Genomic DNA, 14882 nt, shown 5'->3' with positions numbered 1-14882 from the left:
GTTGTTTTTATAGGTGCGGAGGCCCCTTTTCCTGTTGAGCACAGCTGTTTAACCCGCAGGCCTGGCTCTGGAAACCTCCTCAGCACTGGCCTTGTGTTTCTTTCATGTTTGATGTCTTTGGGGTTCACACATCCGCACTCCATGCTGTTCACAGCAACAGATGCTTTGAGAAGCCTGCAGGGGTAAGTGGGCCTTTTCCAAACTGACATTGGCCCAAAGACTGCCTCAATTCAGTTGGATTGGAACAGGCCTGTATCACGGGAGTGGTTCACACCTGATTTGCCCAGAGACCATGGGGGAGTTGTGGTGAGATAGGATAAGTAGGAATGACAACAATGAAGTTAAAGGCAATGGTGAAAGAGCCTCATCTTGCAGGCCAGTAAGACTGTTCTGTTCATTCCCTCTGACGCATCTGGCACTGGTCACTCTCAGGCAGCACACTGGGCTAGATGGACCATTGGTCTGACCCAGTATGACCAGGTTTGCGTTATGTAAGCCATTGACGGCCTTGTCTACACTGGCAAGTTTCTGCACAGTAAAGCAGAAGAGTCACTGGTTCTGTGTTGTAACATCTGAGGTGTGCACACTGCCAAGCCACTTAGTGCACAGAAACTGCGCAGTTGCAGCACTGTAAAAAACACCCCAACGAGAGGCGTACAGCTTCTGCGTCGGGGCTGCAGCACCATGGTGCCAGTGTAGACACCCTGGTCAATTCCAGCGCTGTGATTGGGCTCCGGGAGGTGTCCCACAATCCCTGTTCTCGCCTCTCTGGTCTTCCATTTGAACTCTACTGCACTGACCTCAGGTGACCAACCGTGAATCCCACCCCTTAAATTCCTTGGGAATTTTGAAAGTCCCACTTCTACAGAGACTGATTATGGTTACAGACCCCTCCTGAAATTAGAGCAGGATCTTTTGAAGTTTTATCTTATAGTAAAGTAACACAATTCAAACCTGTCGGCACAGAGGAGAAAGCACTCCTTCAGTTCACATGTATTGCTCCTGGTCTCCCTGACAAACTTCCTTTTCTCGGTGCTGCTCCAGGTGTTTTCCCTCTTCTCCCTTCCAGCTGTGGTTTTGGGACTGCAACAGCTCCCCAGGGCCAGCTTTGCTCTTTCACTTACATCCTTCACTTGTTTGGATAGAGCTGTGTCTGCCCCCAGTTTAATTCACATCTGAGAGCTCAGGTACCAGCAGATCGTTACAAAGGCTGAATTCCCATCACCATCAGTGGGAGGTTATCCTGGGCTGCCAGGGCTGCAGGATTTAGCCCGTGGTCAGTCAAGGTGCTACAGCAGCTGTACTCTTACATTGTGAGTCCTGCAGCCTATTACCAAACTGCTCTGCCATAGTCTGCAGGGGGCCTGACTTGCTGAGAATCTGGCAGAAGAGAGACCCTGGAGTAGAGAAGGAAAATGTCCTCAGCAGTCACAGCCGGCAGGAGCAGGGAAGGTTCGGTTTGTTTTTAAACTCTTCTCCCTGCTCAAGCCTTTAATCATTCCTGTGGCTCTTCTCTGAAGCCTCTGCAATTTATCAGGGAAAGCAGCCAACCCATGAACCAACCAAACCAAACCAAACCAGGCTGTTCTGACCGATGTAACAATCTATTGCCTTCCAAGCTTGAATACAAATCAGATCGTTCTATTCACCCAAGAGTTCCACTTTAAGGGCTTTTTGTTTTCTGGTTCCAATCAAATCCTGTGCAACAGCATCATTGTTAACTCACCACTTGGTCACTTCACATTCACAGGGTCACAAAGTGGGCAGGTCTAAGTCTTTCCTCCCACACCAAGATGAAAAAAATCAGGTGACAGAAAATGCCGTAAAGTGCCTCTGCTGCCTTGCACAACAGCCTGGGGAAATACACGAGGGGAAGTGCTTTCCTCTCCTCCTGACACCGGGTAACATTTCTGTCTGTCCTTGAGATCCTGCCACAGGGACAAGGCTTGAGGATGCAAATGACATGTTAAGGCTTCATTGGTTTGCACGTTCCTTTACTCCTTCAATAGTGATAAGGGTGCGTGAGCGTGAAATAATCCCGCTCTGACTTTCACACTGGAGGCAATTTTCAGGCTCACAATAAAAAAACCCAACTTTCTAACCTGAGCAAGTTGAATCGAGTCGTTGCGAGATGATAAATCCAGAGCCCCAGGCTGACTTTCTTTCATCACATGTTTTTAGAGTAGATCATATTGACTGGGTGGGGCTCCTGCTGGGAAGTGTCTGTCCAGTGGCAGCACCCAGTGCACATTCCCCACTTACAAACTCATCTTCAGTATATCGGCCACTGAACCTAGCGAGGGGGGAGGGTCCCAGTGGTCGGGCTCCAGCCCCTGGATCCCGAGGCTGGCAAGCCCGAGTCAGCCGGCCTGGGACAGCTGTGGGGTTTAATTGCGCTGCAGACATACACGGGTGTCACAATCCCAGCTTTCTCCTCAGGGACTCAAGCCCTCATCCCCCCGTGACAGGCAGGGAGAGTCACCACTGTACTCGTGAGGTCGGAACTGACACTGCCCCTGCACAGGGACCCAGGGGAGCGGCTCGGGCAGCTCCTTGGCCAGCTGTGGCTGGCAGGAGACCCAGCGAGGCAGGAGCTGCTCTGGGTTCTCTGCAGGGGAGAGTAACTGGGAGAAGGGGGGAGTTTGTCTCTGATTTACAGGGCGCTTTGCCAGAGTGGAGCCTGTAGGTCACATGCTGGGGGGCTGTGACGGGCACACAGGCTCCGTGCTCTGGAACAGCTCTGAGTCAAACCCAGGCAGGAGCCTCATTCGTCAGTGTGACTCCCCCAGGGGACGCTCTCACTGGGGGAAGCCTCCTTGGCTTCAGCACCTCCTGGGACTGACCTTGGACCTTTCAGCCCCCCTGTTCCACACCAGGAGCTTCCTGCAGTGAGTCCACCTGAATTGGACACCTCGGAAAGCCTCACCCCCCCACGAAGGGGAGTCCTGCACCCCCAACTTCCACAGTCACCAGTGACTCTCAGCCAGTGCTGTACAACAGAAGGTTTGTTAGGGGTCTGGGATCCAGCCTGGGAAAGTTCTGTGTTCGCACAGGAAGCAGGAAGATTCAGCAACTTCCATCTTGGGGAGACCCCGAACTCAGAGCCTGGGCTCTCCCCTCGAGTCCCCAACCCAGCAGACTCCTTGCTCCCAACAGCCCGACTAAGGCAAGCCCTTTGCCCCTCATCTGTCCTTTGTCCTGTTTCCCTGGCAACCTGCTCACCTGGCCTCCAGCTCGTTCTTTGTTCTCCGACTCCTCCCAGCCAGCTGGCCTCTTGCAGCAGGTGCGCCCCGGCCATCGGTTGCTAGGAGACAGAATTTGTGGCCATTGTCTGGGCCCAGGCAGCCAGACAGCAGCCACACCTGCCCTTTGGGGGTCTCTGCCAAGATTTAACCCCCTTGTCCCACCACCGAGATCCGTGGTCCCAACACACTTCAGGGTCATGCCCCCCACCCCCGTCCATGCTCCCCCCGAGTCGTGGCTGGGAGTGGGGCCGCAGCTAAGGGGGAAGGGACACAGACAGGAGTAAGGGGGCTGAGGCAGGGGTCAGAGCTGGGGCTGGAGCCAAGAGTGGAGCTGGGTGGCTCCCCCTCCCCACCCCCCATGGGGGCTGGCCCGGGCCTAGCTGCATCCCCCTGAATGTTACTCCATCCCCCTGGCAGGGGGCACCCCACATTTTGGACCTTTAACCTAGATAATCGTGCAACAAATAGGGGAAACTGAGGTATACACAAGATGCAAACAAAACATCCAGAAAATTCCCACTTCGTCACAGGGGTGTCAGTGGGGTCTGAGCTGGGCAGCAGCACAGGGAAGTGGGGAGGTTAAACTGCAAAACATCCCCCTGTGTTCCCGCAAAAGCCTCTCATTTATTCCCTAACCCCCTCCCCATGAAAATCTCCACCCCTGCCCTGGCCCACACAGACCCCCTCACTCCAACGCAGATTTTTAACTTTTCTTACTTGTCCTTGGCCTTCCACAAACATTGTTCCCATCAAAATCATCAAAGGCTTTTACAATGAGAATGAGAAAACAAACTAAATCAAACCCAAAGAAACCGCTATCGACCTCCCCACCACACACAGTTTAGGTCTGAATTTTTCTACTGAAATGTTGAGGCAATAAAACTCTCGCTGCTCTAGTCCAGGAACAAACCTAAGCCCCCCATGCAGTACCTGGGGCATCTATGTCTGACCCACCAAGGCTTCAGCTCCTTTGTGGAGATTTCCAGCTGCCCAGTCCTGCTGCTATTCCAGGGGAGCAATTCCTGACTCCTGTCAGCATTTATCTCAGCCCCGTTCTGGGCATCACAGGTTTCTCCGGGAAAGGGCAGCGAGTGGTTCTAGGGTCCAGTGATCCTCCTCCAAATCGAGCTAGAACCTGAGACTCCTTCCCCTTCCCCAGGCTGTGGGCGGGGAGGCATTTCACAGAGCTCTCGGAGCTATAGCCCGTGGCTAAGGAGAGAGAAAAAGCCTCCCATCCCCCTCTACTCTGGGGGCTGGGTTTCCTCCTGAAGCCTCTGCCCCCCACCTAGTGCCTAGGGCTCATCCCTCAACCTTGCTGCTCCTTGCTATAGACTGTGAAAGGAGCGGAGGCAGCACAGGAGCCTTCTGGGGACGCAGATCTGAGGCTTTGGGAGAGACACATTGTCTGAGACGACAGAGCGCTGCAAACCCTGCAGCCACCCCCTCAATCCGGGGCCTGTTCCAGCCCTGAGTCTGGGCTGCCGCAATCCCTCCCCCAGAGCAGGGTGCCCACAGATTACAGCCTGGAAATAGGTGTGTGAGACTAACTCCTGCTTTCCCTGATGGGGCCTCCCCTAGACCAAGTAGCGTCCCAGGCAAGACGTGTCTTCGGAACCCCCCAGCCCCGCTCCATATGTTAAACCATTGAATACCTTATTTTTATTGCATTTGTAGCTCATTTCATCATTTCGATGCACAATCTGGAGGCATGATTTTCTCTATCATATAAGACAATAAATGTTCATGCTAGGATGTGTAAATCTGCATTTATTCATGCCGTATATAAGCAAATGAAAAAATCATTTCTTCTAAGCATATAGAAACTTTTAATTTTGACAGTAACTGAAATGTACTAACATCTAGAAATGGAGCACTCACCAGCACAGGGTGGGCCGGTATTAAATAGTGGTACAGTCGGAGACAGACAGCGTTAGGATGTTAACCCCAGGCCCTTTGTTCAAAGGTCACTTCTCTAGCCTTTCCCCCATGAACTGAAGCGCAGCATTTGAGAGATCCAGAGACTAGTTGATGACGTTTCCAAATGCTAAAATAGCAAGTGATGTCCGTCTTGCATTGGCCATTGTTGACTGGAGAGATGGTTTATGGAGAATAAACTTCAAGGTGAGAAGCAGCAGCCCAAAAAGGGCCCCTGCAAATGCTGAAGTAGCTCAGTTGGGAGAGTGTTAGACTGAAGATCTAAAGGTCCCTGGTTCAATCCCAGGCTTCAGCAGACTGTTTCATCCCTCTTCCTGCAGCAGTGGGCTCTTTCCTGGAAGCACAGCACTGCCTCTACTCAACGCAAGTCCTTCATTTTGGGCTTCACTGCAGGATAAGGCAGCATTGGCTTCTGCACCCAGTTGGCTCACCTGACCTTTCTTTCTTCTCTTGCTGCTTCTCAGCAAGGGGAAGAAAAACAAACTCCCCTTCAAGCTAGAGTCACAAAGGTGATGTACGGATGACTTCCTGATCCCTGGCTCAAGTCCTCTGTTCTTCCAGCTGACCCATCAAGGAGCTGCTGCCAGTTTCTCCAGGTTCGTCCATCAGTGTGTGCCAGGGAGAGCACCACCAAAGTGCAGGGAATTTGAGGGCAGGGCAGGGCAGTGCACTGTAATGGAGTTTCTGTAGTGTAGTGGTTCTCACATTTGCCTAACCTGCATTAAGCCGGCTAGGCAGAACTGACACCAACTTGTCTGGGATGTTCCCCAGAAGCAGAGCACAAGTTTGAAATACGGGCAGCACAGAACCAATATTCATAATGTCAACTACAAAAATGATACACATCTAGAGATGGCATCATTATCAGCCAATCAGAACCTCTCCATAGACCCCTTACACAACAGCCTTTCTACAATATTGGCTGCAAATATAGAACAGTGGTTGCAACGGTGATCTATACAGTTACAGATTATGTCAATAATGTCACAGGAGGTGACACGGCATCAGTGAGACTGATACTGGAATAGCCTCCAGTTTTGGTGTCCTCATGTGAAAAAGATGTTGTGAAATTAGAGTTTGGGGCAGCAAAGAGCCACCAAATGTTCTGAGGGCTGGAGAAAAATGCCTTCTAGTGAGCTATTGAAAGAGCTCAACCTGTTTAGCTGATCAAAAGAAGATTGAAAGGTGACTTCACTGAAGTGTTGAAGGGCCTTAATGGAGAGAAAAGACTGGGTACTAAAGGGCTCTTTAATCTAGCAGAGAAAGGAATAACAAGACCCAATGGCTGGAAGATGAAAAGAGACAAATTCATATTACAACTAAGGCACAAATATTCAACAGTCAGGATGATTCACCACGGGAACAAGCTACCAAGGAAAGTGGTGGATTCTCCATCTCCTGATGTCATTTAATGAAGACTAGATGCCTTTCTGGAATGTGTTTGCCCCAAAAGTAGCAATTGTCTCATACGGGAGGCCTGTGATATGCAGGGGGTCAGATTAGATGCTCTAATGGTCTCTTCTGGCCATAAAGTTGACTCATTTCTGAAAAACTGAGTGTAGCATTGGGAGCAGCGTCTGATGTTTCCCTGTCTAGCCGGCTTGCTGCCTAGAACGAACGCTCCTGGAGTGGGGTGATCCTCAGGGAGTAGCTCAAACCTCCAAAGGGCCTGGCCAGGGGCAGGACATTAGCCCAGCAAGGGAGGGGTGTGTCAGTGACATCACAAAGGCCTTTTGCAGGACCTCAGACTATTGGTCCAAGGTGGTGGGGAGGTGGTGACCTCACAGAGAGATGCTGACATCAGCCAGGCAGGACAGGAGCGAGGGGCCAGGGAGACCTCAGAGACCCCTGCGGCTTTGCTGCAGCGAGTCTCCTTCTCCAGGTCTCTCTTTGAGGACTGAGAGAGTATTCGGGTTCACGGACGTGAGCGCCAGGAGGAACCTGTTTCGAGTTTTCTCCTTCCCTTGTAGTGATTTTACTAGAAAACAGCCATCCCTGTTTAGAAGGTAAGAGCCTCCTGGAGGTTTGAAACCTGTTCAGTCTGATCCATCTGGTGACAGGTCACTTCCCTTCTCTATACCTCAGGCTCCTCCCCATCTGCCCAATGGGAACAGGGACAGTTCTCGAACTCTGGGTAGTCGTGAACCTGAGTGAGATAAGGGGCGATAAAGCCCTCTGTGAAGGAGAAAGGGGAGTTTCACGGTGTTTAGCACCAAGGAATTCTAAAGTTTGCTAAAATGTCTAGTCTGTGGAAACAAGAAATGATCGGGGCCAAACTTTTTAACCATTGCCTTTTCTAAAGCCCATTCAGGGATGTGAGTCTCTGTCTTTTCGGTACCTGGGGTTCTTTGCCAGCAGGAGAGAAGAGGTTCCTGCCTCCATTTTTGTGGCCTTAACAAACCAGGTGTTGTGCCCCCGTTCTCGTCAGTGATCCCTGAAAAAGAACATCTTCCCATCCATGAACAAGACAGGACCTATCTTTGAAAGGGTAACAAAGAGACCCCTGGGACTTGCAGACTTGCTAGCCTCACTTCCATAGCTGGAGAGATACTGGAATACATTCTTAAACAATCAGTTTGCCAGCAGCACCTAGAATCATAGAATCTCAGGGTTGGAAGGGACCTCAGGAGGTCATCTAGTCCAACCTACAGGATAATTTGATTCTTAGGACGAGTGAGCATGGATTTGTCAAGAACAAATCATCCCAAAACCAGCCCCTTTCCTTCTTTGGCAGGGTTCCGGGCCTAGTGGAGGTGGGTAAACTGTATGAATGATGAGTTGGAAAATGGAGTGGAGAGTATCGTTCTAAAATGTGCAACTGACACCAAGCACTTTGGAGCACAGGATTGGAATTCAAAACGCCCTTAACAAATTGGAGACTTGGTCTTCTTGAGCCAAACCCAATGGCTGGGCCCCTCTCTCTAGACTGGGCTGAAGTGAAACCCCAGAGCCAAACACTCCTACTGGGCCGTGCGCTCCGACCTTGAATGGTCAGATGCTGCTTAGCACTGTCAGAGCAGCTTTGGCTGGGGGATTCTCCCAGCACTTTCCAATAGCGGGAAGGTACGAAATCCCCATTTGCCTGATGGGGACGAAGCCCTAGAGGGGGGAGCAACTTGCCCAGAATCCCACCGGAAAAGGAAAACAACCAGCAGTGGAACCAATAGGAAACCCAGCAATGGAACTCGGGAGTCCTCGGGTTGTGCTAGGGTGACCAGATGTCTCAATTTTATAGGGACAGTCCCAATTTTGGGGTCTTTTTCTTATCTAGGCTCCTATTACCCCCCACTCCCTGTCCCAATTTTTCACACTCGCTGTCTGGTCACCCTCGGGTGTGCACATGTGTGGGTCCCAGCTGCTCCCTGCCCCCCTCACTGAAGCAGGTGTGCAGGGTTACTGCCCTGGGAACTGCAGGGCACCTGTGGCCATGGGGCTGCCTGGAGGCAGGGCATGGGGTGCAGGGCTGGCTGCAGAGAGGGGCTGGCTGCAGGCGGGGCATGGGGTGCAGGGCTGGCTGCAGGCAGCGCATGGGGTGCGGGGCTGGCTGCAGAGAGGGGCTGGCTGCAGGCGGGGCAGGGGGTGCAGGGCTGGCTGCAGACAGGGGCTGGCTGCGGGCAGGGCAGGGGGTGCAGGGCTGGCTGCAGACAGGGGCTGGCTGCAGGCAGGGCAGGGGGTGTGGGGCTGGCTGCAGGCAGGGCAGGGGGTGCAGGGCTGGCTGCAGACAGGCGCTGGCTGCGGGCAGGGCAGGGGGTGCGGGGCTGGCTGCAGACAGGGGCTGGCTGCGGGCAGGGCAGGGGGGTGCAGCAGGGGTTGGCTGGAGCCGGGGCGTGCGGGGCTGGCTGGAGACAGGGGCTGGCTGCAGGGAGGGCAGGGGGTGCAGGGCTCACTGAAAATGTCCTGAGCAGTATTTTAAGGTGAAGATAACACCATGGTTACCAGGTGACTGGCACATCCTGGGTTAAAGAAAGGAAGGGACCTGGAGTTAATAGTCTGAAGTATTTGTGTTACCAACCCTGTCACTGTCTGACCCCCCTTCAGTGTGGAGCAGGTGTGTGCGTTGCTGTGTGGAACGCACAGACTCCTGCAGAGCAGGGGCAGCTGTTTCCATGGCAGAGAGTCTGGCACTTAGGAGACTTTCCTGACTTGCTGTTTTGAAGCAATTCACTAAAATAACGGTGGAGCTACAATGTCCGGTCCAAAATTTCAGCCCCATTGGTGCAAAAACGCTATTTTAGGATCTAAACAGGAGGCTTCCAGCGCTAGGACACCTGACCAGAGAGCTCAGTGGGGGCGTAACAGCTGCTGACTCTGAGGGTCCTGGGCTAAATCCACTTGCAGGTGGAGGCGTTTTGATTTATTTGATCAATAATGAGGAAGATGAAGATTTAATCGCAGGTATTTTTAGTAAATGTCATGGACAGATCACGGGCAAAACCCAAAAGCTCATTGCCCATGACCCGGCCATGACTTATACCATAAATACCCCTCATTTAATCTTGGGGAGGGAGGCCCAGGGGGTCCGTGGCACCAGCTGTGGGCGCAGGGAGTCCAGGGGGCCCGTGGCACCATGTACGGGGGGAGAAGCCCTGGGGACCCACTGCCACTCCAGATGCTGCCAGGTCAGGGGAGCCCCAGAGGCCAGCCCTGCTCCGGCCACCTCGGGACAGGTGCCAGGAGCCACTGAGCTGTGGCTGCTCCTGCCACCCTTGGAACCACTGCTCAAGCTACCCCCAGGCCAGCTGCTGGGGCAGCCACGGAGTCAGCCGCAGAGGCCACTGCAGAAGCCACAGAATCTATGACTTTTGCAGCGTCCGTGACACAGAGGGATCCCTAATAAAGAGACAAACCCCTCCCTGCTGTGACTGCAGTTCCTGGAGGGAAAGAGAAGAACAGAAAGTGAAGAGAGAAGGAAAGAGAGAGAGTCCCTGTCACCTCTCTCCCCTGCTCCCTCCCCCTTGTATTCTGTAACCCCATCTCACTGGGTTCCCTGTGCTGGTGCCATCGGGGTGACACTACAGTTCTGTGGCTTTGGGGGGAGGGGAAGGGGGCTCTTCTCTTCTCAGCATTTCACACACATTTGTCTTTGGGCTGAAGTTTCTCCTGTGAGGCCTCTGTCAGAGCTGTACCCCTCCCCCTTCAGTGGGGGTGTGTGTAAATTGCAGAGCAGGCAGAGAAGTCGCCCATAAAGGGTCATATTGTTCTGGTGACTGGTTCTGACCGGGGTCACACGTCCTCTGACACAGGCTCATGTGCAGAACATGGGAGCTCTGGCTTGTCCTAAATGCTGTAGAGTGTGAGTTCCTGGAAAGGGCAGGGGAGAGGGAGCAAGAGGAGAAAGGCAGAGACATTGGAGACGAGGAATTGGGGGGAGAAGAAGGAGAGAACAGAGAGACAATAAATGATTGAAGCAGAACAGGTGTCCCAACTCCATCTTGCTCATCGCAGGTGTTCAGAGAGACAGGTAGTTGCGGGTTTTCCAGTGTCAAGTCTGAACTTTGATTCTAACAATGTGCGTTGAACTATCAAGGGGATCTCCACATACCTGATCTCTTCCCCCCTCCCCTTTTTTAGTATTAATTTTTATTTTGACGTGTTTGGCTTAACCGTGATCGTCTCTTTCCCCACCTGTATTGCAATTTGGGGGTTATGTTTATTTTGCCTCCCTTTTGTTCATGTCATTATAATTGTAACAGCAAAGGAATCTGCAGGAGCAAAAACTGACTCAAAACTTCATTTCCCCATCATGCCGGAACATCCTACAAACAGCTCACGCAGCTGGAATCGTAACACGCAAGGCCAGGGGAGGGGAGATGCAGGTTTCCAAGGGTTCTGTCTTTCTCAGATGACACATTCCAGCCCCTTGTGTGCCTCCATCCTGTATGACCTGCTGGACTTCGACACATTTATTGTTTCATTCTATAGATAATGTGATTGTAACACAATGTGACTGAAATTAAACCACTTCCAGATGAGGAAACAACAGAAGAGAAAAAGCCATTATTGCATTGGCTGGGAATCAAGCCCAGACGAAGTGCTTAGAAAGCACCCATGCACACCACTATACCACCAATGCAGCTGGCAGGAATAGCTTTTCTGCAAGCTGTGAGTGCTGGCAGAGGGAGTGACACATGACCACAGAGTTAGTGAGCAGGGTGGATGGGCTGGAAGCTGCCTGACAGCTGGGAGCAGAGTTAGGATCCCAGAGTGACTGAAAGGGGGCAATGGTGAAAACAGATCTCACTGGGAGCTGGCCCCACACCAGCCCCGCCCCTAGGAGAGGGGAACTGAAGCTCAACTTCAATCACAGAAAAATCTTCCCTGAGAAGGAAGGGGACAGCTTGTTTTAAAGACCAGGTTTGTGTTTGTTCCTGCTACATACGGAGGGGCTGGGTCGTGCTGATTCCAGCCCCCAGACTCGGTCCTCCAGCGCTTGGATTCTTTACATGCTTTCACAGAGCGAAGAGCACATGTTCCATGATTTCATAGGGCAGAGTTTTGTGCTATCGGGAGCTTTCCCTGTGTGAATTTGACAGGTGGATCAACATAGAGACACATTGTGACCCTTCTCAGGGTGCTGAGGACTGTGAGTCTCCTTGTTGCCACCTGCCACAAGGAAGAGGGAGTTTTGCATTTGGCAGCTGGATGTTAGTGACCAAACTCACCAGCCTGCTGGAACTCAAGGACCCTCCTCTGAGCTTCAGCAGCCACCTTAACTCTTGAGTTCCTTCAATGTGTCCCCCCTCTGGGGTCAAGCCCAGATCACCAGATACTCGGTGAAATCCCAGATCCTCTCTTCCCCATGTATCCCAGGTTGCTAGTTTTACTGTGGACCATTGCTACTGTATCTCACACAGCACCTGAGTACAGTTATCGAACAAGCAAAAAATTTATTTAACAACGGATAGAGATTTAAACAAACAAACGTGAGTGATGGAAACCAACTGTTACCAACTAAACAAAGGCAGAAAATGATAGAATAGAAAGGCCAGCACAAAAAACAGAGAGAGGAACAATAAGATACTAAAAGGACAATAGTTGGAACTCTCCATTTCTCTCAGTCTTTGGACTGATGGGTAGTAGAGCTGTAGCAACAGTTGAGGAACCAGGGTAAATTAAATCTAAGGTTTGAGCTGCTAGTGAAGCATTTCCCACACTCACGGCATTCATAGGGCCTCTCTCATCCGTGGATTGTTTGATGCCTAATAAGGTGCGAACTGCGATTGAAGGTTTTCCCGCACTCAGTGCATTCATAGGGCCTGTCCCCTGTGTGGATTCTCTGATGTCTAGAAAGGTCTGAGCTGCTAGTGAAGCTTTTCCCACACTCACGGCATTCAAAGGGCCTCTCCCCTGTGTGGATTCTCTGATGAACAGAAAGGGCTGAGCTGCTAGTGAAGCTTTTCCCACACTCACGGCATTCGTAGGGCCTGTCCCCTGTGTGGATTCTCTGATGAACAGAAAGGGCTGATCTTTGAGTGAAGCTTTTCCCACACTCACTGCATTCATAGGGCTTTTCCCCTGTGTGGATTCTCTGATGTACAGAAAGGGCTGAGCTGTGAGAGAAGGTTTTTCCACACTCCCGGCATGTATTTTTTCTCTTTCGCCTGAGGATATCCTGCTGTGTTGTGGTTTCCATGAGGATCTTCTGAGTTCCCCAACAGGAAATAAATTTATCCACTTTCTTCCCTGGCTGGTTTCCTTGATCTGTTTTTGGTCTCTGCTGAATCTCCCAGGATTTTCCCTGCTCATGACTCCTGGACACATTCCTTTTCGATCTTTGCGATAATGCTCTGTTTTTACCCACTGGCTCAACATTTTCAGGCTGAGAATTCTGCTCCTCTTTCTCACATGCCATTGCATCACCTGCTGTGATAGAGACAGAAACCTCAGACAGGGATGGAAAGGGGAAGACCAAACAAAAACAAGTGCTGAAGACAGGTCAAATAAAAATCAGGAGCTGAACTCCCCCAAACTCTTCCCCCAAATAGGAGAGAGGAGGGGGAAGAATTCAGCCTTCACATCCCATCCAAATACGCAGGGGGAAGGGAGGAAGCTACTGCCTGGTGTCTGCTAGGATCTATAGGAAGCCATGAGCTATATTTACCCTGAGGATATGACCCCTGCAAGGGACAATAATGAACTGAGAGACCTCCCCAAGGGCTTTGTTGGGCATCCCAGATGTTTCCTTCAGGCACTTACAGATTCTGAGGTGGTTTAATGTTTCCTCACCTGTGCAGGGAGATCTCAGGATCTCTCTTTCCTCTGAACCCTGGAGGTCTGGGACCCATGGCTCTTCCCCTTGTTCCAGCTGGGAGATCACATCAAGTTGGAAAACAAGAAACCCTGCTCAGATGAAAGAAAACAAAGGAGTTCAGTTGATTTGGTCATAAAAAAACAAACATTCTATTAATTTAACTTCAGTGCTTAGTGTGACCTGGTGGGCCAGGGGCAGTTCTCACTGAAAATGCCAAGATCAGGGCAGGCTGAAAAAGGGAGAGCAGATGCTCCCAAAACTGCTGGTTAACACTGAAGTTAAACTCACCGACCAGTCACCAACTGGGTTATCGAGAAGCTGAAAAAAGAAATCACACGGCCCCCTTTATTCTATCCCAGTTCTCTGGCTCCTAATCAGCAGCTAGGTCCAGTACAGTGAGAGGTTATTTAAAAACTCTGCTCACATAAACAAAGTGTTCCTCTGACCCCGAAGGGTCAGCCACATCACCAGGTCAGTATAGGTTTGGATATCACCCAAAATTCCATCCTTCCAGCCAATCCTTTAGCATCTAAACTAAAGGTTTAAAGGAAAGAAAGACAGAAAGAAGTTAAATGGGAAAGCAGTCAGATACATTCCAAAATGGATATATCAGGTTCTTAGCAGTAATGGTGAGTTGCTGGCTTGAAAGTCCGTCTGGAACACATCCACAGCTTGGATGGGTCATTCACTCCTTTGTTCCAGGGTTCAGTTTGTAGAGAAGGTGCTCCAGAGGTAGGAAGGGGGAATGAAGACAAAATGGAGATGATGCAGCTGCCCTTTACATTCCTTTTGCCATGTGGCCTGTACTTCCTGTGTCCCAAATACAAGATTCACAGCACGTGGCATGGAAACGTCTTGAAGTTCTCATTATACAGGCATACCCCGGCATGTCTTGCTGACTCAATAGGTGTATCCCCTTGGTCCTTTCCATGGGCTCATTGTACAGCTGATGACTCTCAATGGGCCATCAAAAAGGGGGCAGTGCTGATGCCAATATATCTGGGGGTGTCACCCAGAAACACTGCACAAGTCTGGAAATACAGATATACCCTACATATCTATAACTCACAATACAAAGGTGATACAAACGTAGAAACAATATTATCATACTTGGCAAATCATGACATTTTTACTGACACCTTACATGGCATATCTAGCACAATTCATTGCAATTTTATCAGATTATATTATTATTTTATTATTAATACCAAAGTGTCTCACAATTCCATACAGTGTCACACTTGGTAAACCAGTGAATTCCCAGGACCAGTTCCCCAGGTCCTTGAAGATGCCGAACACTATGCTTGTGAGGGATTGAAATACCCACATATCTGCTGGGAACACACACACACACACACACAGACACTGTATCTGTCTACACCCCTGTGTTCACTCTTCTAGAAAATTATGATCAATTTTGTACACAGTATCGCTTGTGAGGTATCATTTGA

The 14882-nt window shown here is 50.8% G+C and overlaps 1 non-coding gene and 1 pseudogene across 1 annotated transcript; one reads left to right on the top strand and one right to left on the bottom strand.

The window, feature by feature from the left end:
• Positions 1-14882, bottom strand: part of LOC123356633 — a 584020-nt pseudogene that overhangs the window by 537408 nt on the left and 31730 nt on the right.
• Positions 5403-5475, top strand: TRNAF-GAA. The gene has a single exon. It is a non-coding gene; the product is annotated as a tRNA-Phe (tRNA).

Source organism: Mauremys mutica, chromosome 26 (assembly GCF_020497125.1).
Source record: "Mauremys mutica isolate MM-2020 ecotype Southern chromosome 26, ASM2049712v1, whole genome shotgun sequence".
NCBI classification, from domain to species: domain Eukaryota; kingdom Metazoa; phylum Chordata; order Testudines; family Geoemydidae; genus Mauremys; species Mauremys mutica.
The sequence above is the reverse complement of the archived record's forward strand: the minus strand, read 5'-3'. Positions and strand labels throughout refer to the sequence as shown.